Source organism: Bison bison, unplaced genomic scaffold (genome assembly GCF_000754665.1).
Source record: "Bison bison bison isolate TAMUID 2011002044 unplaced genomic scaffold, Bison_UMD1.0 scf7180017864239, whole genome shotgun sequence".
Classification (NCBI taxonomy): Eukaryota; Metazoa; Chordata; class Mammalia; order Artiodactyla; family Bovidae; genus Bison; species Bison bison.
In genome coordinates, this window is record NW_011494811.1 from 470,572 (window position 1) to 495,874 (window position 25,303).

The 25,303-nt window shown below is 38.1% G+C and overlaps 1 protein-coding gene across 12 annotated transcripts in view; it reads right to left on the reverse strand.

Moving 5' to 3' along the window:
* Positions 1-25,303, reverse strand: part of SIPA1L1 (signal-induced proliferation-associated 1 like 1) — a 389,778-nt gene that overhangs the window by 195,344 nt on the left and 169,131 nt on the right. For 11 of the 12 annotated variants that reach the window (XM_010846654.1, XM_010846657.1, XM_010846661.1 and 8 more), the window contains one exon: positions 6,347-6,408. The gene's annotated coding sequence lies outside the window, so the exon portion shown is untranslated. Of the gene's footprint in view, positions 1-6,346; positions 6,409-25,153; positions 25,176-25,303 lie in introns of those variants that run through there. The other variant, XM_010846662.1, reaches the window with a different exon arrangement.

Sequence of the window (25,303 nt, forward strand, 5' to 3'; positions counted from 1 at the left end):
TTGGGGCCCCCCCCCCCCCCCGTAATGGTGTGCCCTGGGTTCTATGAGAGCACGTTATTAGTGCATGCTGATCACAACTACTTCTCAACAGCAACATTACAGATGGTCATTTTCATTTTATGTTCAGATATACTTCCTGCATTTTTGTAGGTACATATTATTTTTGGAAAAGTTATTTTTTTAATTTGCTGGAGTTGCTGCTGTTGCATTGCTCAGTTATGTCTGACTTTGGGCGATCCCATGAACTGTAGCACACCAGGCTCTCCTGTCCTTCACTATCCCCCAGTGGTGGTAGTTTAGTCACTAAGTCCTGTCCGACTCTTGCAACCCCATGGACGGTAGCCTGCCACACTCCTCTGTCCATTGGATTCTCCAGGCAAGAATACTGGAGTGCGTTGCCATTTCCTTCTCCAGGGGATCCTCCCAACCCAGAAATCAAACCCAGGTCTCCTACATTGTAAGCAGACTCTTTACTGACTAAGCTATTAGTGAAGATTTTGCTCAAATTCACGTCTATTGAATTGGTGATGCTATCTAACCATCTCATCCTCTGCCCAGATTTTCTCGATGCTTCAAACAAAAGCTCAGATGGTAAAGAATCCGTCTGCAATGCAGTAGACCCCAGTTTGGTTACTAGGTCAGGAAAATACGCTGAAGAAGGGATAGGCTACCCACTCCAGTATTCTTGGGCTTCCCTTGTGGCTCAGCTGGTAAAGAATCCGTCTGCAACACGGGAGACCTGGGTTTGATCCCTTTGGGAAGATCTCCTGGAGAAGGGAAAGGCCACCCACTCCAGTATTCTGGACTGGAGAATTCCATGGACTGTATAGTCCATGGGGTTGCACAAAGTCAAATATGGCTGAGCAACTTTCACTTTCAAACAAATACAATGAAATGAACATGACTCCAAAATGATTAGTAGAATATCATGAAAGAACAGAATTTTAGCTACAATGAATGCTGGGCCTTGGCTTGAATTTTTGTAACCAACAAGCTCTATACACTTGCAGAGTGGATGGATATCCATTGATGTCTCTATCTTTAAAATGAAGCCACTATGCAGTAATAAAATAGGATTACCAAGTGGGAGGGAGGCTCAAGAGGAAGGCGATATATATCTTCATACATTGTTTAGCAGAGTTTGCAGAATACACAGAGGGCATCTAACCCTACAGATCAGACTAATTCTGTTTAACTAATTTGAAAAGAGAGAGAGAGAAAAAAAAAAGACGGTGCAAAGTTTTTGCCAGGGATTAGTATTCATTATAAGATTGAGATTTCATTTCCAGAAAGTTAGAAGGCATCTGCTACTGTGGGGACAAGATATCATCAAGCATAAAACTCCAGATATATCCCCATTCATTAAGAACTCTTGAATTCTTGACCTGGCCTGTCATGCACCTGTTGACGAGAGATACTGAATGCCACAGAATAAATAACTCACACAGTGTAACCTAGAAGCCATAAGGTGATGCTGAAGTCCCACTGGAGGTAAACCTTTCACACGCCTCTATTTAGGTGTTAGCTCATGACCCAGTTACTTCCACACTGTGCAAACTAAAGGCCATAAGGTTGGGTGTTTGTATTTGGTACTGAAGCGTGGTCTCTTGGCTCCTAATTCTAAAGAGAGATTAAGTGAAAGGTTAATTGGGTACTAAACAAGTCCTTATGACAAACAGGATTGCAGTTTTTAGTGAACAGGCATCCTTTATAAACACAGCCTAAACTGCTAATATGAAGGTCCTTTGTGATTTATATCATGGGAAAGAGCTGAAGGAACCATGTAATTAGGAATACTTTACCAACCAGTTTCTTAGAAACTCACTTTAAAATCTTCCAACTTAACTCAGCCGATTTGCTAACCATAATTTTGTAATTTGAACACCTGACTTTCCAAAATGACTATGACAGTATATAACAAACAGCGATGCCCTAGACCAACAAAGACAGCCCAACTCACGTGACCCCACAGACGCAGAACAGCACTAAGGCCTGCAAAACACAGTTAGGCAACGAGCCATGGCTTTCTTCTACTTCATGTCAAAAGACACATTCCTCTGAAAGGCCCGATCTCAGATATCTCAACATGAAAACAAAGATTTATCTACGTATTAAAAAGTCAACTCACATTACAAGTTGAAAATCTGGTCTTTTAGCTACTGACTGGCTAAATGTGCTTGTTTTTTCTCTTCAGGGCAGAAACAATCAGGTAATAAGTGCTGGACAAGATCCTTAACACACCATCAGAGAAAACCCATAGAGAGAGAAAAAACTAATTAAAAGGCTTACTTTCTATCTAAGAAAAGCCCTCATTGTATCTTTATTCCTAAATGACTTACATTTAAATATCCTCCACTGTAGAATTAATTTGATTATTTTAATGTTTTTCACTAAAATAAGCTGAAACAAAGTGAACTTATTCAGTGAAGACAAAAAAACGACTTTCACCCACTTCACTGCCAGGTAACTGACGCAGGTCTAAGTAAGTCTGCTGATTCATCCTTTTAAGAAAGAGAAGAAAAGGATTATCAAATTCCATCCTAAATATATATGAAAGATATTGATGAGAGGGTTCAAGTTAAAAGATGCAAAACAAACATAACATAAACTAAATACAAACATAATATAAACTAAACTATGTCAACCGTGCTGTGGGAGTTAAGCTGAGACCATTGGCAGCAAGACGGCCACTGGATCTCCCTTCCTGAAAGAACCTGGAAGGAGAACAAACTGGAGCTGGGAAACAGGCAACTGTTGCTATCTTCTTCCCAAAGCAAAGGCTACAAAGCCTGAAGGAATGTTCTAAAACAGACTCGCAAAATGAGAACTGCCTACAACTGTCAAATATTCTATTGCCTTTCACCCTAAGGATGAGATGTGCTTTCACAAATGTGTATACATACCCTTGAGAATACCTTCAAATTCAAAGAAGTCTCCCTTTCTAGTCCCCTCAATCACAATAAAGAGTAGAAAACATTTAGTAGCATTCTGGATAATTTGTGCCAATTTAGATGATTCACGTATGGCTTCCCCAGACTAAATGGTCTATGGCCAGAGCTTTTAAGTCAACAAGGGCGCGGAAAGCGAGACCTAATTACAGATCTGAGTCACTGTCTAGAAGTTCCCTCAGCCCAGTGGAGCATCCCCCACAAAGGCACCATTTCATTTTGAGGCATAAAAACAAGCCAATCTACAAATTCCTTTACATAAGAAATAAATACGAAGACATCCTTCTACAAGAAACAAAAACATCAGTTCACTGAACTGATGATGTCAGTAACAGGTTTTTTTTCCCCTTAAGAAACAAGTTTTTTAAACAAAAAAAACGGATATAAAATACATTGTGGGACTGTAGCTTAAATATCTTGCATTTCCTGTCTGTATCTGGCCTGCTATTCAAATGGCATTCCATTTGAAGGCTGGTCATCTCTCAATGGAAGAGATTTACTAGCTCTTTTCCTAGGGGCCTCACTGATTGTTTCCATTTGAAGGCTATAATTTTCTAGCATTGGCAACATTTTAATTCAGGATTCTAGGCCCACAAATAAGGAAACAAGCTAAAGACAGTTATATTTAAATAAAATTAAAATAAGGATCCATTTTTTAACAACAAAAAAATACACACACAAAGCACAAAAACATAAAATTGGATTTCTACAAAAGAGGTCTTTATTTCCCTTTCTGTAGTGAAAATACAATCTATATGAATTAAGGGGGAAAACCTTTTCAGTTTACTTTTTTGTTCAGGAAAAGAAAATGGAAATCCTCTTCTGATTGTCCTAAATCTTTCTCTGACATTTTATCAGTAACTATGCTACCAAGTTGAAAGGATTAATGATCTCTGAGGGGCAATGGCTATTCAGTCCTGTGGAAGCAATATCCCAAACAGGAACCAAGGGTGAAGAATGGGTTTTTTGAATGCAAAAGTTAAATGACTTGAGAAATGTTTCAGACAAGGATGCTATGAAATCATCTCCAAGACTCATGCATGCATGTGTGTTATTAAGTCGCTTCAGTCACGTCCAACTCTTTGCGACCCCATGGACTATAGCTCACCAGGCTCCTCTGTCCATGGGATTCTCCAGGCAAGAATACTGGAGTGGGTCGCCATGCCCTCCTCCAGGGGATCTCTCTGACACAGTATGAACTCACCAGGCCTCTTGCGTCTCCTGCATTGGCAGGCAGATTCTTTACAACTTGAACTGCCTGGGAAGCCCACCAAGACTCATGCTGGGGCACAATGGGAATAATGTGATAACATGATTCAAAGCACCTTGCTTCATAAGCCGTTCTTAGGAGTGGACACCTCCTCTGTTAACTGCTGCCACCAGTACAAGGTGAAAACTGACAAGCTGACAAATTTAGAAAGCAGAGAAGTCAATTTTGTCAGGAAGATGGCTAATTGTCAGAGTGCAGAAGAACGCAAAAACTTACCAAAAGCATGCATTCTGACCACAGGATGAATGCAGGAATTTAAGTGAAAATGTAACCTACACACTCTGAAAAGCTCACTGATGACTCAGTAGGGCCTGCACTTGCCAACCCTTTAAAGGAGTGCAGGCACGGGTGTAGACAGAGAACTCAACAGCAGAACAAGCATGAGACTCGAGAAGATAAGCATGTTGATTAAACTCATCAGCCATTTAAAACCAAACACATTCTGGGGCATCCCCCAGGAGGTCCAGAGGTGAGGGCTCCGTGCTCCCACTGCAGGGGCATGGGTTCAAACCCTGGCCAGGAGATTAAGACCCCACATGCCACATGGTGGGGCCAAATAATTAAATAACAATTTTACACATTTCATTATGGGTCACCAAGATGCTTTGTAACAGATCTTTGCACAAGTGTCTAAGAATGCATTTATAGCTTCTTTCCGTGATACTGAATTTCTTCTCAACTTCTTTGTGATTTTCAACAACAAAACACACAGTATTTACATATACCTGAAGTGAAAAAGCATACAAAAATCACCCTATCTATATGTAGTTAAAGCACAAACAAACGCAAGGGAAGAATAAAGATGTAAACCAGGAAAGGCGTTCTTCGGAGGTGGAGAAAGGGCACTGCTTTGAGAGAGGATGATCACACGGTTTTAACTGTTCCATGGCATTGGTAAACATTCAATTTCCCTAGAGTGTTGGGGGAGGATATATATAAGTATCCGTTATGCCAACCTTTAAAGAGTTCTTATATTTGAGATTCACAGTAATTTTTGAAGAACAAAAGCAAACAATTAGAAATCTGAATACAGACTATTCTAAGAAAACACTGGGGGCAGCACCACACTGTCAAACATACACCTGTACAAAGGGATGGTTTTCTGACCCGTAGTCCATGACCCTTTACAGTGCTCCCAGCCCAAACGGTTTGACTAAAAGCGAAAACCTCCAGGGAAAGAAAAGAGAAAATCTGAAAGCAGTGTATTTCATTCTCATGTCTTTGAATACAAAACCACTACCTGTGAACTGTTCAGAGTGAAGAGGGTGCCCGTCCACACCAGCATGCCCTGCCAGTCGAGTTTGACGGCATTATTTTGCCTCCCTTTGCAATTACTCCCACGTTTCCCAAGGAGAAACTAATGGACTACTAAAAATAAAATGGAGACGAAGTGAATCACTTAGGATGTTTTGGCTCCCAACTCAAACTGGCTTAAACAAGAAGGAAATGTTGCTGGCTCAAATGCTTGGACTCCTGGAGGAGAAACAGGCTTCAGGGCTGCTTTCTCTGTCTTCCACCCTTTGTGACTTCTTGCTCAGCCTGGAGCCACACCAGACCTCACACCAGCACATAACAACATCCAGAAGAAGACAGAAAGAGGCAGGCACTTCCGGTAGCTGTGTTTTAAGTATGAGAAGACTTCTGCCAGAAGCGCTTGCCAAACTTACTTTGGAGTCTCCTTGGCTAGAGCCAGATTACAGGACCATTGCTGAAGCCAGGCCTCTGCCCAGTTAATGCCACTGGGCATCAGCACTGGCTGATGCCTCCTCCCCAAGGAGTGACTCATGCACGGGCATAGCAGGGATGGGCTTGCTCCTAATCAGGGCCCACCCTGGAGCTGGTCAGTTCCTCAACCCCAAATATGGGTGGTAGATGGGATGCATAATATGGATTCAACTCTGATTGCTAGTATTAGCCGATCATTCTGTGTTTAGCAGATTAACTTACCATAATCATGATGCATTTGTTATTTGTTATATATAAAAGCTAGAAACATAAAAATCAGATGACCAAATGAAAAGGTAAAGTTTTTAAAAACATCTTTCAATACTCCCACTGCTCCAATGAGAAACTTAAAAGACAGAAAGTCAAAGCATGTGGGTCATAGGAAGTATGGTACAATACTTACTATATTCTTGTGCCATAGCTACAGAAATTTGGACAATAGCATCCACATTAACAATATATAACCTAAAAAAAAAAAAGAAAAGAAAAAATAGTTAAGTACACAAGAAATTTCATTAAAAATAGTTGTATAACTTTGACAAAAGTCTTTTTTTTTTTTTTTTCTGGAAGAAGTAAACCAGCCTTTTAAAAGTAAATAGCTGAACTTAGAGATTAGAAAAAACATCTGTGGTATTAGAATTCCTCTAGGTATCTTCAAGTTAAAACTACCTGCATCTTTTGTAGATCTGAACACCAACAAACAAATGCATTTTAAACAAATTAACACTGCCCTGGACTGCTCCTTGTAACACTGAAACAAAAGCAACTATTAAATGAACCTCAAAAATCATGTTGTCTAACTCCTACAACACACATCCAATCTACTGAGTCCAATGTAACTTAAAGCTAGATAAACCAGCTTCAATTTCTAAATTTCTACACTCAGGGATCTAAGAAAGTGGTCTTGGGGTGGGGGAATGGTAAATGCACATATCCATTCAGATATCTGACACTGCATCGTAGGAAAATCTTTGAATATTCAGATACCTTGAAATGCTAAAGAAACACAGCCACAGAACTGGGACTTTAAGACCCTGGAATGTCTTTTAATATTGAAAAGTGAAAGGTAAGAAATCTGTCCCTATCCAGACCTCAGGACAAGTAACAATATAGCAAGTCACATTCAATTCAGAAGGGCTTTAAAAACATAAAACTCTAATGATGCTGTGGTTTTTCCTGGGGAAGATGTGCCTTGACAAGGCTGAGGATAGCCACTCTCATCTATCTACAATACCATGCCTAATTTCACTTTCCTCAGTTTATATAAGATTCTGCCATGTTGCTGGCATTAGTTATGGTTTGTAGAAGAATCCCTTCATGGATCACAGAACTGATGTTTCTGAATCGTGATGCTTGAGAAGACTCTTAAGAGTCATTTGATGTTAATGTTTTTATGTGAATGGGGATGCCACAGAAAATGAAAACCTAAAGAGGCAGAATATACCATTTTAACGAAGGGTAATAAATAGTGAAGTGACTACACAAAGGAAAAAGGGGGGTTAGATACCTAAGGATGGGAAATTGTGGGAAGGTGACTAGGAAATGTATGGTGGATAAAACTTGTTTAGTAAGATGTGTTACATAGACTCAAGTGTCTGGAGTTAGAAGAATCATTCTCTTCTCCCTGGTATGGGAGATGGGTGCACTTTCACAGATGGAAATTCATGGCCTGCATTGACACATGAGGACAAAAAGCTCTTCCTGTATCTGCTGTATCTTGACTTCTTTCAGTCCAAAATAATTTTAAAGACAGAGGCAAATTTTGGGTGACATATTCCAATCCCCCCATTAAAATACAGCAAAAGCATTATTATAAGAATCGGAAAGGAAGATATTTGCTGAATATATGTATTAAATACATATAAGACTCATTTAGAATATATAAAAACTGCAAGAAAATAAGAAAAAGATGTGTGTGCTAATAAGTAGCTTCAGTCGTGTCCCAACTCTTTGCGACCCTATGGACCACAGATGGCCTGCCAGGCTCCTTTGTCCATGGGATTCTCCAGGCAAGAATACTAGAGTGGAATGTCATGCCCTCCTCCAGGGGATCTTCCTGACCTGGGGACTGAACCCACATCTCTTATGTTTCCTGCACTGGCAAGCGGGTTCTTTACCACTAGTGCCACCCGGGAAGCCCAAGAAAAAAATAGATTATCTAAAAAGGATATAAAAAATGGCCAAAAAGCGTATGAAAAGGTGTTCGACACCATTCACTACCATAAAAATACAAATTAAAACCACAATGAGATAAAATTACATATTGATCCAAATGGCTAATATGTAAATGTCAGACAACACCAAGTCTTAGGCTGTAGAGCAGTTCAACTCTCAAAAACTACTTGTGTGAACTGGAAAACTGTTTAGCAATATCTAATAAAGCAGAATATAAACTGTGGCCCAGCAATTTCACTTCTAGGGAAATATTTGCTAAGAATGCACATATATAGGTCCTAAAGAAAAATATTTTCAATGAAGCCTTACTTGTAATGCCAAAACTCGGTAGCAACTTGTGGGAACATTCATATAATGTATACTATACAGCAGGGATCAGTCAATTTTTCCCTGCAAAGGATCAGACAGTAAATATTTGAGGGTTTGCAGGCCATATGGTCTCTGTTTCCTCTTACAACCACTCAATTCTGCCTATGGAGTAGAAAAGTAGCCAAAGATAGCATGTAAATGAAAGGGTGTGGCTGTGTTCAATAAAACTATTTATAAAAACAGACAGTTTGCATGCCATACAGTAATGAACATAAATGAACCATATCTAATGCAATAACACAGATGAATCTCACAAACATAATATTAAGACAAAGAAGCCAGATATATGAGGGAGTATACAACATGACTCAAGTTCAAAAGTAGGTAAAACTATGTAAATCAGAATAGTAGTTACCTTTTGGAGGGGGCAGTAAGCCTGGCGGAGGAGGAGTAATGGGGAATTCTGGCAGTCTAATAATACTGGATTCTCTGGTTTGAATGGTAGTTTTCCAATTATACTCAATTAGGAAAACTCATCAAAGTGCTCATTTGTAATGCATTTGTCTTTATATGTGTTATACCTGAATTAAAAGTGAAATATTTTAATTTTCTTTATAAAGCATCTAGGTCAGTAAAGTGAATGCTTTCTCATAGCTCACTTGCCCAGGACATCAAACTCTCTGGGTGCAGTAGTTAACCTTGCACTCTCATGGAGTACAGCCCTGAAGCAATACCCCTTTGTTTAGTGTGCTGTCTGGCTCAGTGGTAAAGAATCTGTCTGCCAATGCAGGAGACACAAGAGACGCAAGTCTGATCCCTGAGTCAGGAAGATTTGATACCCTGGAGTACAAAATGGCAACCCACTCCAGTACTCTTGCCTGGAAAATTCCATGGATAGAGGAGCCTGGTGGACTACAGTCCATGGGGTCGCAAAGAGTTGGACACAACTGAGCATGCCCCTTTATCTTTCTTTTTTTTTCTTTAACTACATTACATCTCAACCTCTGTTTTGAGTCCGTCCCAGGCAGAACTCTGGAGAATGAACTATGATTAAATAGAACACAGGAGTGGCAGGAAGAGAATGCAAAACAGAGGGAGAGAGGAAAGTAACAGATGGTGGATCAAGATACTGATGGAAATAAGCCCCTACATTTTAACATAATCTGTTGAATACTCTATACAGAATAGAAAGTAAAGGCAGCAGCTCAGAAACACAATTTGCAAGGTTACTGAACTGGTACTTTGGACAAAAATAATGACATTTTAAAACCTGACCAGGGCTCTTAAAAGACTGTTAGAAGGATTTTGTGTCCAGCATAACAATTTATTCCAATCTAATAGGTTAAAGGGGCAGGAAGTTTCAGATTTTCAAGTGAAGAGGCAGATCTGACAGATAATACAGTCTTGCACTTTATAGGTCTGCATATTTTTTAAACAATTTCTGTACCTTGATTTCATACTACCCCTCTATACTGTGTTAGAAAATGTAATTAGCTATTGTTGACTTCCCAGCAATCACAGGAAGCCATTAAATTACTAAGGTTTTGCTCAAATGTATGAGGAGAGGCTGAGAATACAAAAATGCCAGAGATAACAAGATCATGGGCACCACATTCTATAAATACAGGATTATATCACGAGTGAAATAAAGAGTAAAGAAAAAATGAAAAGAACTGAAATCCACTCACTGTACTATATTCACTGTGTAATTGATATGTGAAAAAAATGACTGAAGTGAGTCACTCAGTCGTATCTGACTCTTTGCAACCCCATGGACTATACAGTCCATGGAATTGTCCAGGCCAGAATACCGGAGTGGGTAGCCTTTCCCTTCTCCAGGCATTGCAGGCAGATTCTTTACTAGCTGAGTCCAAGAGGAGCCCAAGAATATTGGGGTGGGTAGCTCACCCCTTCTCCAGTGGATTATTCCAACCCAGGAATTGAACCAGGGTCTTCTGCATCGCAGATGGATTCTTTACCAACTGAGCTAGCTATTAGGGAAGCCCTATGGTTCTTTACCATCCTTTGCATGGCAGGCAGATTGTTTACCAACTGAGCTATCAGGGAAGAAAATGAACTAGATGCTAAAAATCCAAAGTTCCTGCCTTTAAGGAGCTCACAGTTACAAAAAAGATGAAAAGCCTATACATCAATAATTTAAATCAAATGTCACAAAAGTTTCACAATACTTAGAAGTGCCATGACTTAACAGAAGAGAATTATTAAATGTAGGAGAGGTGAAATGAAAATAGAATAGGAGGGTGAGGAAAACAAGTCATTATATAGTAGGGAAAAACTGAAATAAATGGGTTTTGAACAATTAAAAATGGGCAAGACAAGAGGAGGCATAGAGCATCCTTCCAGGCACGGAGCTAGAATATGCAGAGGCATGAATGAGCCAGTAATTCTTGAGAAATATCAGGAAATCTGAGGCTGCCAGAACATGATGTAGAAGGACAAACTAAGACTGAGATTGGAGGAACTTTTCAATTACACTATGAACTTAGTGTAACTAATTTTATCTTACAGGCATTATGGACCCATCAAGGTGGGAACTGGGGGAATGAGGATGGAATACAAAAAATAGAGGGGGAGTAACAGGTCCCTGGATATATCTTTTTGTATAATTTTGATGTTTGAAACAATCAGATCAGATCTGTCACTCAGTCGTGTCCGACTCTTTGCGACCCCATGAATCGCAGCACGCCAGGCCTTCCTGTCCATCACCAACTCCCGGAGTTCACTCAGACTCACGTCCATCGAGTCCATGATGCCATCCAGCCATCTCATCCTCTGTCGTCCCCTTCTCCTCCTGCCCCTAATCCCTCCCAGCATCAGAGTCTTTTCCAATGAGTCAACTCTTCGCATGAGGTGGCCAAAGTACTGGAGTTTCAGCTTTAGCATCATTCCTTCCAAAGAAATCCCAGGGCTGATCTCCTTCAGAATGGACTGGTTGCTATGTGTACTCATTGCTACAGGGTTATCATTGCTCCTAGTCTTTGTCAGAGCACAGAGCTAGGAAATATATATGTATACACATATCTATCTCTATCAATATTTATTATCTGCCGAAATGCATATTTAAAACCATGATCTGTCTGATTCCAGTCTAACACCATACAGTTTATTCTGACTTTTCCCCTTTCTTTGTTTATTTTATCTCTAGTCTTAGAGTATATAGTCAGGATACTAGTTTCCAAAGTAGTTAGGTTAATTCTTTGGTACTCCCTTACTGTGATTACTTATACCTTTGTAATGCAGTTCACTTATTACTGATTGTGTTTCATTCTGAGTTACCGATGGGTAACTCAGACTATCGGTAACTCAGACTATATATAACTCAGACTATTTTATCTCTGAGACTAGAGATAAAATAAACAAAGAAAGGGGAAAAGTCAGAATGAACTGTATGGTGTTAGACTGGAATCAGAGAGATCATGGTTTTAAATATACATTTCAGCAGATAATAAATATTGATAGAGATAGATATGTATATACATATATATTTCCTAGCTCTGTGCTCTGACAAAGACTAGGAGCAATGATAACCCTGTAGCAATGAATACACGTAGCATTCAAATATTGGCTTCTAAACACCATCCTCCAATAAGTGGAACCAGGACTACTTAGAGAAATGTTTGGCTGCAAAGACAGGGTAGGGAATGTATCAGATGAACCTAGAACATCCTGTAATACAACAAAGTGTAAAAAAGTGCTCAAAAAAGATAATGGATTTATTTAAAGGACTTTGGAACTAATCTGAAGGGGACAAATCTGGGATAAACTGAGCAAAAATATAAAAGTTTAAATTAATACCTTATAACTCACTGCTGCTACTGCTAAGTCACTTCAGTCGTGTCCAACTCTGTGTGATCCCATCGACGGCAGCCCACCAGGCTCTCCTGTCCCTGGGATTCTCCAGGCAAGAACACTGGAGTGGGTTGCCATTTCCTTCTCCAATGCATGAAAGTGAAAAGTGAAAGTGAAGTCGCTCAGTCGTGTCTGACCCTCAGCGACCCCATGGACTGCAGCCCACCAGGCCCCTCCATCCATGGGATTTTCCAGGCAAGAGTACTGGAACGGGATGCCATTGCCTTCTCCTTATAACTCACAGGATAAAACAAATACCCATGAGTCCATGTTAATAAAAGAAAGTAACTGAATACAAAAATAAATGTGTGAGAAAGTCAAGCTCATTCTTGCAAGAGAATTTCAATTAATTAAGTGTAGAGAAAAATGATGGAATTAGAAAAATCACCATTTGACAAACAGCACAGATGAAAGAAAACAAAGGAAATATAACAACTAAATGCAATGTTGGATCCGAGACAGGATCATGGTCGAGACATAAGTATTATTAAGATAGGTGACAAAATATGAATAAGGTTTGTAGCTCAATTAACATTTCTGTATAAATGTTAATTTCCTGATTTTGATAAGTTTACTGTAGTTATACAAGATATTAGCTTATCTAAATAAAGAGTTCAAAGCAGTGGTCATAAAAATGCTCACTGAACTTGAGAGAAGAATGTGTGAATACAGTAAGAACTTCAACAAAGAGAAAATATAAAAAAGAACCAATCAGAAATGAAGAATATAATAACTGAAAGGAAAACTATACTAGATGAAATCAACAGATTAGATGATGCAGAAAAACAAATCAATGATCTGGAAAACAGGTAGCAGAAATCACCAAAATGGAAGAGCAAAAACACAAAAGACTTTTTAAAAATGAGGACAGCTTAAGGACTCTCTGGAACATCAAACATAGTAACACACATACAGGTCCCAGAAGCCAAAGAGAGAAAGTACTTCTGCAGTTACCGGAGAACTTTCCTAACCTGACAAAGGAAACAGATGTCCAAATTCAAAAAGCAAAAGAGAGCACCAAAAAAGATGAACTTAAAGAGATCAAACCCCAACACACATCATAATTAAAATGTCAAAAGTTAAATATAATAAGAGAATCTTAAAAGGAGCAAGAGAAAATAACTAGTTATGTACAAGGGAATCCCCATAAGACTATCAGCTGATTTTTTAGCAGACACTTTGCAGGCCACAAGAAAGTGGTACAATATGTTCAAAGTGCTGCAAGGAAAAAACTTAGAGAATACTTTACCTGGCAAGGTTATCATTCAGATTAAAAGTTTCCCAGATAAGCAGAAGCTAAAGGAGTTCATCACCACTTAATCTGCCATTCAGCAAATGTTAAAGTAAAGACTTAAATTTAAAAAGAAAAAAAAAGGTCATAACTAGAAATGAAAATATACGAAAGGCGTTTTGTAATAATCTTTATAAGAAAAGAAGCTGAAAAAGGCCACAAAGAAGTCTCAATAAATTTAAGACCAGTAAAATCCTATCAAGTATCTTTCCCAAAGACAACAGTGAGAAGCTAGAAATAAATAAGAAGAAAACCGAAAAAAAGGCAAACACACGGCAACTGAACAACATCCTACCAAACAATCAATGGGGCAATAAAGACAAAAAAATACCCTGAGACAAGTTAAATGTTGGAAGTTGCGTTTAACTATGGGACACAGTAAAAACAATTTTAAGACTGAAGTTTACAGTGATATAGGCAAAGTTACTAGAATGAAGGAGATAACAAAGATCAGAGTGGGAATAAAAAAACAGAGACCAAAAAAATAGAAAAGATCAACATAAGAGATGACTCTTGGAAAATATAAATAAAATTGACAAACCTTTAGTCAGACTCATCAAGAAAAAAAGAAAAAGGCTCCAAATTAATAAAATCAGAAAGGAAAGAGATGTTACAATGGATACCACAGAAATATAAAGGATCATAAGAGACTCCTACAAACAATTATATGCCATCAAACCAGAAAACCAAGAAGATATTGATAAAATTTTTAAAACAATATTCCAAGAACCAGGAAGAAAGAGAAAACTCGAGTAGACCAAATTATTAGTAATGAAACTGAGTCAGTAATTTTAAAACCTTCCAATAAATAGAAGCCCAATAGTCTAGAAGCAGACTAGATGACTTCCTAAAGCGAATTCTACCAAACATTTAAAGCAGAGTTAAAACCTATCCTTCTCAAACTATTCTGAAAAGTCGAAGAGGAAAGTTTCTAAACTCATTCTACAAAACTAGCATTACCCTGATACCAAAAACAGCCAAAGACACTATCCCCCCAAAAAAAAGAAAATGATAGGCCAGTACGCATAAGTGAAGGTGACCAAGCAGTACAAACATCCAGTTATAAAATAAGTCAGTCATAAGGATGGAATGTACAGAATTGGGAATATAGTGAATTATACCATAGTAACGTTAAATGGTGACAGATGGTAACTTACAGTGATCACTCATAAAGTACATAAATGTGGTATCACTATGCTGTACACTTGAAATAAATATTATAACTGTATATTAATCATACTTCAATTAAAAACAAAGAATTCAAGACCAGATGTTAGACGTGTTTATTGCTCTCATGGACTACTCTCAGGAACTCTTAGTGACAGAACTAGGGAATACAGTGGACCTTCCATAGCCATGGGTTACACATCCAACCCAGATTCAGCCAAACATGGATGGAAAATATCGGAGGGGAAAGTCCAGAAAGTTCCAAAAGCAAAATGTGAATGTGCCCTCCACAGCATGTACATGTTATTCACAACTATTTATATAGCATTTACATTGCATTAGGTATTACAAGTAAACTAGAAATGAAAAGTTTAAGGGAGGAAGGATGTGCACAGGTTACATTCAAATATTACGCTTTGTTATATAAGGGACTTGAGCATCCTCAGATTTTGTATCTGTGAAGGTCCCACAGATGCTGAGGGACAGATGTATGTATGTGTTTCTACATATATGCATACACACACGTCTACATCCATAGGATTCTTTAAGGAACTCAATAAAGCTATTATACATAAAGTTTACATGAAAAGCCAAAGGTGTGAGAAGAATCAAGACACTCCATAAGACAACAGTAGTAAGAGACTTACCCTACCAACGATCAATTACAACACAGCAGTAATTACAAATAAACACAGAAAGGTTGAATTATTTAATATTGGTACTTGCACACATGTTTTATCCACATGGGGGAAAATTAAATTGAATACCTATTCCACTCTCTGTGTTAAAGTCATTTCCAATTTAACTGAAGACATGTGTGTAAAAGGCAAGATTATAAAAATTTTAGTAGACAATAAATGTAGATTTTATGGTCTCAGAATAGGTTAACAACATAAGAAAGAAAAACCATAAAGAAAAATAGTAAATTTGTTCTGCATCACAGTGAAGAACTTAGGTTCATTAAAAAAAGATCATAAAGAAAATATAAGGATAAACCACAAGTTAGAAAACACATAACCAGCAAAATATAAGTATCTAGAATATATCTCTTAAAAATTTGTAAGAGAGACAATCCAATAGAAAAGTAGACAAAAAATTAGAAAAGGAAATACAAAAGCTCCTTAAAATAAATAATGCTTGGTGCTTTTAGTAATTACAGGAAGACAAAAACATCTTTACACACCTATCAGTTTGACTAAATTTAAGAAATCAGACAATGTCAAGGGTGTGGCAAAGATAGGGAGCAATGGAAATAGTTAGAGTCCACTGGGAGTCATGTGCTGGAACAATCATTTTGAAAATTGTCCAGCACGGACATACTCAATCAGCAAGCAATTTCACTCCTGAGTTTATGGTCACCTGGAGAACTGTCACTCAGAGACAAATACAATTATTCACAGCCACAGAAAACTGCAAACACCCCAAATTCCACCAGTAGAATAAACAGGAAAACAAAGCATAGTGAAGTCACTCAGTCGTGTCTGACTCTTTGTAACCCCACGGACTGTAACCTACCAGGCTCCTCCATCCATGGGATTTTCCAGGCAATAATACTGGAGCGGGTTGCCATTTCCTTCTCCAGGGGATCTTCCCAACCCAGGGATAGAACCTGGGTCTCCCGCACTGCAGGTAGACGCTACTGTCTGAGCCATCAAGGAAGCCCAAGTATGACTTTGCAATAGTATCAGTGAACTCTAACGCTAAATGCACCAGTAAAGAAAAAGTCAGGGGAACAATATCCTTAAACACTTCTTCAGAAAAAGATTAGTGATAAACCTAATGAAAAAAAATTAGATTACAAGCTCACAGACGGCTGGATCAATACTCATTAACAGTCATTAAAACCTTCCCATAGTTTTTTTCCTTAGAATTGTTGAATGTTTCCAAGATACAAACAATTAAGTCCTCCAAGAGATAACAGTATAACTTTCTATAGTTTTGAACACAATATTTAGTCCACGGCAAACACCAGATTAACAAAAGAAAACCACAGATCTTGTTTAGTTATTTAAGAAGACCATACTTAAAATTCCCCAAGTCTGTTGAAAACACTTGCCAAGGCACCATCTATCTTATGGTTTTTCAAATTTTTTCTTTATGTATTTAAAGGAAAAAAAAATGTTACTCTGTTACTCCACCACCAAGATGAGTGAAATTACTTCTAAGAACTTAAACCAATTAGACTATGAATTCATCTAAAAATATATATTAGAAACAGTACAACTTTCTATCTCCTCCTGTCCAAACAAACAAACAAAAAAAACCCATCTTTTCAATTCAGTACAACACATTTAAAAAACAAAACACTCATGTAAGTAAAACACTCTGAGTTTTATCTGCAATCCTCTGATAGCAATGAGCTCTGATGACACCATGTTCTAAGCTGACTCGGCCAAGGTTAGAGTACAGTGTGCCCAGGAACCTCTTAAGTATCCTCAAACCAAAAGGTTTTTCATACCTTATAAAATTAACTTGAACAATTTGGAAAAATCGCAAGCTGTGCATTTAAATTTGGCATCTAAGATGCAATCTATTCTCCATGATTTTAAATGTTATATAATAGTGTTCAGAATTTAGAATATCTTGGTCCACATTTTATACAGGTGGGTGTATGTACAAAACCTCTAAAACAGATGGTAAGTTCCATAGAGACATCAAGTGGCAGTTCTAACTGATTCAGCTCTAATTCATTTTGTTTGCTTTCTAACAACGCTCTTTGAAAAAGAGCAATCCCAGAGCCCGTAGAAAAGATTTCTATTTTTAAGCAGAGGTGACAATCTTTACTTATGTAAGAAGAAATTATACAGGTTAGCAGAAGACATGAAATGCACTCGAATCCACTACAGACACGTCAAGGGAAACTTCCGTTCTCAGGGGTATATACTTCGTGTGTCAGTCTAACCAAAGTTATTGAGCCATAATTTTGCCACACGGGTTCTCCATTCTTCCCTTCAGAGCACAATGGATCATCAGAAGGCAATGTTTGCTTTCCTCTCTACAGTGGCAACCGTGCATCTGGCCTGAACGCTAAATAGCCAGGTTCTTTACCAAATTCTTGAAAGTCAGCCAACATACAGATCTTTTCACTCAAAATAAGCAGGAAGGAAACAGACTCAAATCATAATCATCATATTTAGCTACTCAGAATGGGGGAGAACAGCCTTACAGACGACCATTCCAGATGACTTGCAGTTTACCAGCACTTTGAAGGCAAGGAACCCACACATCTTCTCGGGAAGTCCACTCTACCCCATGTGGCTGGCCCACCCACAACGGCACCCATCAACCGGAGCCCACAGGCACAGGTGGAGAGACTGTCCACAACGTTGAACTCAACCTTCTGGTCCCCTCGCTTACTGCAAACAAGTCTACCATAAGCAACTGAAGGGGGTTAGAATTTGCTACTCGGAAACATACCATTTTGGCATACCGACTATTCTGAGCTAGTGGCACTAAAACAACAGGTGCAAAAAAGGCACTCAGATCTCCCCTTTTCTTCCTGAAAACAGGAGACAAAAAATTCCCGTGTGAAACATGCTCTCCCTGCACCTGGAGGAAAAGCACATTTTGATCACCAGAGACAGGGAGTCAAGGCTGAGAAGAATCTGCATAATCAAATCTTTTAAAAATTAACCTTATCTTCCCTTAACCTCCGCCTACATATCTTTGTTATTTTTTCACAATCGGTACTCATTGTTCAACTTGATATATAAACATTAGGCCTAATTGGTTCTCTGGGTCTTTATTTTCCTATGAAAATCCCCAAGTACATGTTAAAAATTTTTTTATAATCTTTCCCCCTATTTTACCTCCCCTACGCAATCATCACTCTAAGGAAAGCAGCAACATGGAAAAACATACTAAATTCAAGAACCTGAAGAAAAAGAGTTACCACAAGAAAACAAACATGTTTTTAAAAGAATAAAGTTCCTCAAAAAATTCAAGAAAATATGATATCCATTTAAAAAATCAAAGATAAAATGATTACTTGGGGTTAAAATAAGAATATGAAAGTGAAAGTCACTCAGTTGTGTCTGACTCTGCAACCCCATGGACTATACAGTCCATGGAATTCTCCAGGCCAGAATACTGAAGTGGGTAGCCTTTCCCTTCTCCAGGGGATCTTCCCGACCCAGGAATTAAACCGGGGTCTCCTGCATTGCAGGCAGATTCCTTACCAACCTGATAAACTGGGAAACAAAAGTATGAAGGGTGATCAGAATCAGATCATGGAGCTCTGTAGCTGGATTCTATACCTTGGATCCCATCCCAGTGGACATTCTGGGCTCTGCCCATTATCCTCTTCCTTTCTGCTAAGAAACGTGTTCCAATCTCCATTAATTTATAAAAAGCTTATTTATCTCTTGACCCAAAACACTCCTCCAAAATAAAGAAGTAATGAGGTAAGAAGATGTCCATGGTGACAAGGAAGTTCCTGGCTTAAATAACCAAATGGATGGTTCTCCCATTAAAGGAACAATGAAATAAAAAAAGCCTGGGGAGGGTGGGGGAGAACCTAATGATGACGTACAACATTTAAAGTGTCTTTACAGAAAGACACTGTTATAAACTAACAGCCTGTGTTCTGAACTTGGTCCACAGGCATGTTTTCTTTGGCCCATGCAGTACTTAACAAAAATTCAACCTGTCCTTGAAAATGTACGGTATTTACCATGCAAATTCTGATTTACAGCTTCTCTTGAGAAACTGGGAGTCTGGTAACTTTGGGCCCAACATTCCCAGATAGCAATAAAGGCCAGAGCCTAACTGCCTGCGTGGGGACTGCAGGCTCCTGCTCTCCACCATCTCCAAGACTGCCTTCCTGACCCTGAGTCTATGTCAACGGCCACTTATCACCCCACTAACACTATTGTTTTTCTTAGTGTAGAAAAACATTTTTTTTTCCTTACTCAAAGACCTGCTTTTTACTCATTTACATTGTTGCCCAGGCTCTTAAGCTGGTGAATCTGCTATAACACAAGAGAGTCAACAGTTGAAAACGTGGGTCTCTGGCTGGTAAGAGAAGACAGGGCTACAGCTGGGGTTTAAGCTAGCTTTGAAATAGGTGGCTGGATGGCATCACCGACTCGATGGACATGAGCCTGAGTGAACTCCAGGAGTTGGTGATGGACAGGGAGGCCTGGCGTGCTGTGATTCATGGGGTCGCAAAGAGTCGGACATGACTGAGCAACTGAACTGAACTGAACATGGAAAAAGGCTGCGCTCACAAAAGAGAATGTTTAAAAGGGGATAGTAACTATGGATGGAACTTTAGGAAATGCCCATAATTCAAGTCAGTAAAAGAAAGGATAATAGTAACAAATATAGTGAAAAAAATAGAATGGGAAAGATTAGAGATTTCTTAAAAAAAAAACTGAAGATATCAAGGAAACATTTCATGCAAGAATGGACACAATAAAGGATAGAAACAGCAAGTACCTAACAGAAGAAGAAGAGATTAAAAAGAGGTGGCAAGAACACACAGAGGAACTATACAAAAAAGGTGACCGGGATAACCATGATGACGTGCTCACTCACCTAAAGCCAGACATCTGGGAGTATTAAGTCAAGTGGGCCTTACAAAGCATTACTACAAAGCTAGTGGAGGTAATGGAATTTTAAATATAAAATTCTAAAAGATGATGCTGTTAAAGTGATGCACACACACACACACACACACACACACACACACATGTCAGCAAATTTGGAAACTCAGCAGTGGCCACAAGATTGGAAAAGGTCAGTTTTCACTCTAATCCCAAAGAAGGACAATGTCAAAGAATGTTTAAACTATTGTACAATTTTGCTCATTTTACATGCTAGCAAGGTAATGTTAAAATCCTTCAAGCTAGGCATCAACAGTATATGACCTGAGAACTTCCAGATGTACAAGCTGGGTTTCAAAGAGGCAAAGGAGCCAGAGATCAAATTGCCAACATTCACTGGATCATGGAGAAAGCAAGGGAATACCAGAGAAACATCTACTTCTGCTTCACTGACTATGCCAAGCCCTTGATTGTGTGAATCACAACAAGCTGTGGAAAATTCTTAAAGAGATGGGAATACCAGACCACCTAACCTGCCTCCTGCAAAACCTGTATACAGGTCAAGAAGCAACAGTTAGCACCAGACATGGAATAACAGACTGGTTCCAAATTGGGAAAGTATGTCAAGGCTGTATACTGTCACCCTGCTTATTTAACTTACATGCAGAGTACATCATGTGAAATGCTGGGCTGGATGATTCACAAGCTGGAATCAAGACAGCCAGGAGAAATACCAACAACCTCAGATATGTTGATGATACTATTTAATGGCAGAAAATGAAGAATACCTAAAGAGCCTCTTAATGAGGGTGAAAGAGGAGAGTGAAAAAGCTGGCTTGAAACTCAACGTTAAAAAAACTATAATAATGGCATCTGGTCCCATCACTTCATGGCTAATAGATGGGGGAAAAGTGGAAGCAGTGACAGATTTTATTTTCTTGAGCTCCAAAATCACTGTGGGTTTTGTGTTGCTGGAGAAGACTCGAGAGTACCTAGGACTGCAAGGAGATCAAACTAGTCAATCCTAAAGGCAATCAACCCTGAATATACATTGGAAGGACTGCTGCTGAAGTTGAAGCTCTAGTACTTTGGCCACCTAATGTGAAGAGCCAATTCATAGGGAAAAAAGCCCTCATGCTGGGAAAGACTTTAGGCAAAACAACGGGGCAGCAGAGGATGAGATGGTTAGCCAGCATCACCAACTCAAGGGACATGAATTTGAGCAAACACTGGGAGACAGTGGAGGACAGAGAAACCAGGCATGCTACAGTCCATGGATTGCAAAGAGCTGAATGTGACTTAGCAACAGACAACAAGAACAACACTAACAACAAGATAAGTGCAAGTTCAAAGAGTGAGGGGTTCAAGTAGGAGTTCGAGATGAACTGAGTTGATGGTGCACAGATTACAGCAAAAATTCTGTCAGGTTGTGAGACCAGCACTATAGAAAGAGGTGAGACCTTTTCTGGTGGTCCAGTGGTTAAGAATTCCCCTGCCGATGCAAGGGACACGGGTTCAGTCCCTGTTCCAGGAAGATCCCACGGGCCGCGGGGCAACAAAGCCCACGTGCCGCAGCGACTGATGCTAGTGCACCTCGGGCCCAGGCTCCACAAGAGAAGGGACTGTGATGGAAAGCCCGAGCGCCAGACTAGAGAGTACCCCCGCCTGCCGCAAGTAGAGAAAGCCCGCGCGCAGCAAAGACCTGGTGCAGCCACAAATAAATAAGAAGACAGAGGTGAGAGTCCATTTATTTAGCCATTCTTCATTTGCCAGAATTATCATATGCAATCTAAAGTAACTTGCATCTTACTCATGAAAAGCATTTTTTAAGTAAAGAGCAGCGGCAGAAATATACATTAGGCACAGTTCAACAACAAACTGCTTTCAGAGAATAATTTGTATTATCATAATAATGAAACAGGTCAATTAATAAAAGGAAAAAGTTACTAGGCTTTCCTCCAAATTTTTATGTAACGAGGGAAGGGGGAAAAAAGTCCATTTAACATTAAAAGACATACAAGAATTTCAAGCATCACAGTGGCAAAAGCCATCAGACTCTGAATATGGAGGAATATCTCTGCACATTTAGTTTAAAAAGAGGATAATTTAGAAATACTGCCATCTTAGACAGGCTCCTCTGTAATACTTTTTGTACGAGATTACTAGATAAACAGGATAGAGTGTATGGGCAGAATTCATAAGGAAAAAGAAATTCAATATAAAACAGACGTGAAAATGCTCACCCTCACTAAAAATCAAGAAATAAACATTAAGACAAAAATGAAGTAGCCATCATTTTATAACTAATAAATGAGCAAGGTAATATTTTATACTTCTATAACTATTAAATTAGCAAAATTATTTTTTAATTTAACCTGATTGAAAATTTTTGATTGAAGTATGATTGATTTACACTATTACATTAATCTCAGGTAGACAGCACAGTGACTCAGTATTTAGTGAAAATTTTTTTTTAGATTTGACACTAATGAGCCTGAATTTAAATGCCGTGTGGCCCTGTAAATTGGGATGACATCTATAAAAGTAGTTAATATTCAGCAAAATGCTTATAATCCTTGTGATTGATGGCTAAGTCATCAGTGGTACTCCTAGAAATACAACTTACGTAAATAATACAAGAGAAGCAAAAGGTTATATGAATGAAAATACTCTCTGATACAAAGTAAAACAAAATACAGACTCTGGAAACAAGTAAACTGTCCAATAACAGATATACTACATAGAGAATCAAAGTGCATCCATACTATACTTTAAATTTATATATATACTGGAAAGACAAATCAATAGAGCATTTTTTTTTTCACATTTCAATATTCTCTGAATAAGAGTAAGTGAAACTGGAAGAGAATCTGTCATTCATAATTTTATAAAAGTGACACACAGACAAAAACTACAGCCATAGAGTACAGGGAAAGATGGGGTTTAACAACTAACCAGCTTCAGAAAATGAAAAAAGTACTGGGTACCTTAAAAAAAAGAACTTCAACAAGAAAGATTTAGAGACATAAATCTTACACAGAAAATTGTTTAAAATATCATGGAGGTGAGGCAGTTTGTGAATCAGGCGATGCTAGGAAAGAAGAAATAAGCAGTAACATTGGGAGAAAAGAAACATAGCAGTTTGGGGAATAATTATGATTGAGAACAATTTTTGTAGATTATAAACTAGAAAAAGAATGAGTAACCAGTAGAGAGAAAAATTGAAAATTCAGGAGAGAAGAAAGGAATATGAGGCAACAGCTCTTGGAGGCCACACAGTACAAGTACTAAACTTCCATGAAAGGAACCTGGCTTTTTATTAATATTCTGTCCCTGAAAAGTACTCAAATTTGTCTACAGAAAATACTTAAATGAAAACTTTAATACCTTTTTAAAATAAGAGACACTGTTAGGACATGTCACCAAACAGTATTTAAGCATAAAAGCAAGCAACACAATTTAAACAAATGATTCTCACATTAACTTCTAGAAATGCCAGAGGTCCTAAGTTAAACCCCAAACCAAATAATTGTGTTAGAGGGATGAATGTTTTGCATGGATCTAAAATTCACTTTTTTATTCATTTTAGCACTGCTGAAATCAGGAAGCATCTAACAATTACTGGTGTCATACCACTAGTTTTAAAAGCCAAGGTCTCTTCCTTAAAGATACTAGAATAATGAAATGTCTTACAATTGAAGGCATCTTAAATTCAAGAAAATGTGGTATCTCTCTGTCCTTACGAACTACTCTCTCAATTATATAACTACAAGAGAAAAGAAGAGAGGGGAAGAGAAACTTGGCATATGCAATTTTAAACTACTTTTCCTTTACAAAAATATAAAATTGTGAACATTCTACCAGGCAGATTCCTGTTTCTATAATTAAATGATCCCCATGGTCCTGATTCAATAAAGTTTATTCATGCTCATAAATGTAGAGCATAAATCAATACATAGATGTTTTACAGCTTTCTATGTGATTGACAGCCATTTTACAGCATGGGAAAAGTGATATTTAAGGGGAAAGGACAACTAAAATAGCACACTTTCACTTAAAAATAATCTACATTAAAACAAATTTTTATTTTTTAAATTATGAAAGTATAATAGTATATTTATAGGAGACTTGGAAAATATAGAACAAGCTTACACATAGTTCTACATATTACAATTATTTTTAGTTAAAAATTAAGGATTTTTAAGATAATCCTTAATTATCCTAAAATTTATTTAAGGATAATTTAGGATAAGTTAAGATATTTAACTGGAGTTTCAATATCAAACTCTCAAAAATTAATACAATGAATATACAAGAAGTAGAAAGATATAGTAAACCTGAAAAGGTCTGTGAACCAATTCAACATAATTAAGATGTATATAATTTTCACACAATTAAAAAACAAGTTTTTTTTTTTCCACACAATAGGATACAAATTCTATTCTAGTTGCCACAGACTGCAAACTAGGAGACAGTGGAACACATCCAGGGACAGATAACAACGTGCAAAATTTTCATGCAAACAAAACTTTCTAATCAACAAAAATCAGAGGCAAGAATATTTTATTAAAGATATTAAATTTTAATAGTAATGCTAATTAAAGGAACTATCAGTTAGGCATTTTAAAATTTTCACATCTTTGCAATTTTCTGTAAACCTAAAATTATTTTAAAATAAAGACTCTACGATTAAACAAGTATACATATTTGTTAAACTGATAGCAACAATTTTTGCTAGTAATTTCATTGATGTTTTAACTTCAACAAATAGCTTATGTGAAAAGATAAAAGCAAAGTTTAAGAAAAATACTTAACAAGACATTTAATAGCATCAAGCTTCTTTGGCAATTACCCTAATCACAACAATGCTGCTGCTGCTGCTATGTTCCTTCAGTCGTGTCTGACTCTGTGCGACCCCATAGATGGCAGCCCACCAGGCTCCTCTGTCCCTGGGATTCTCCAGGCAAGAACACTGGAGTGGGTTGCCATTTCCTTCTCCAAT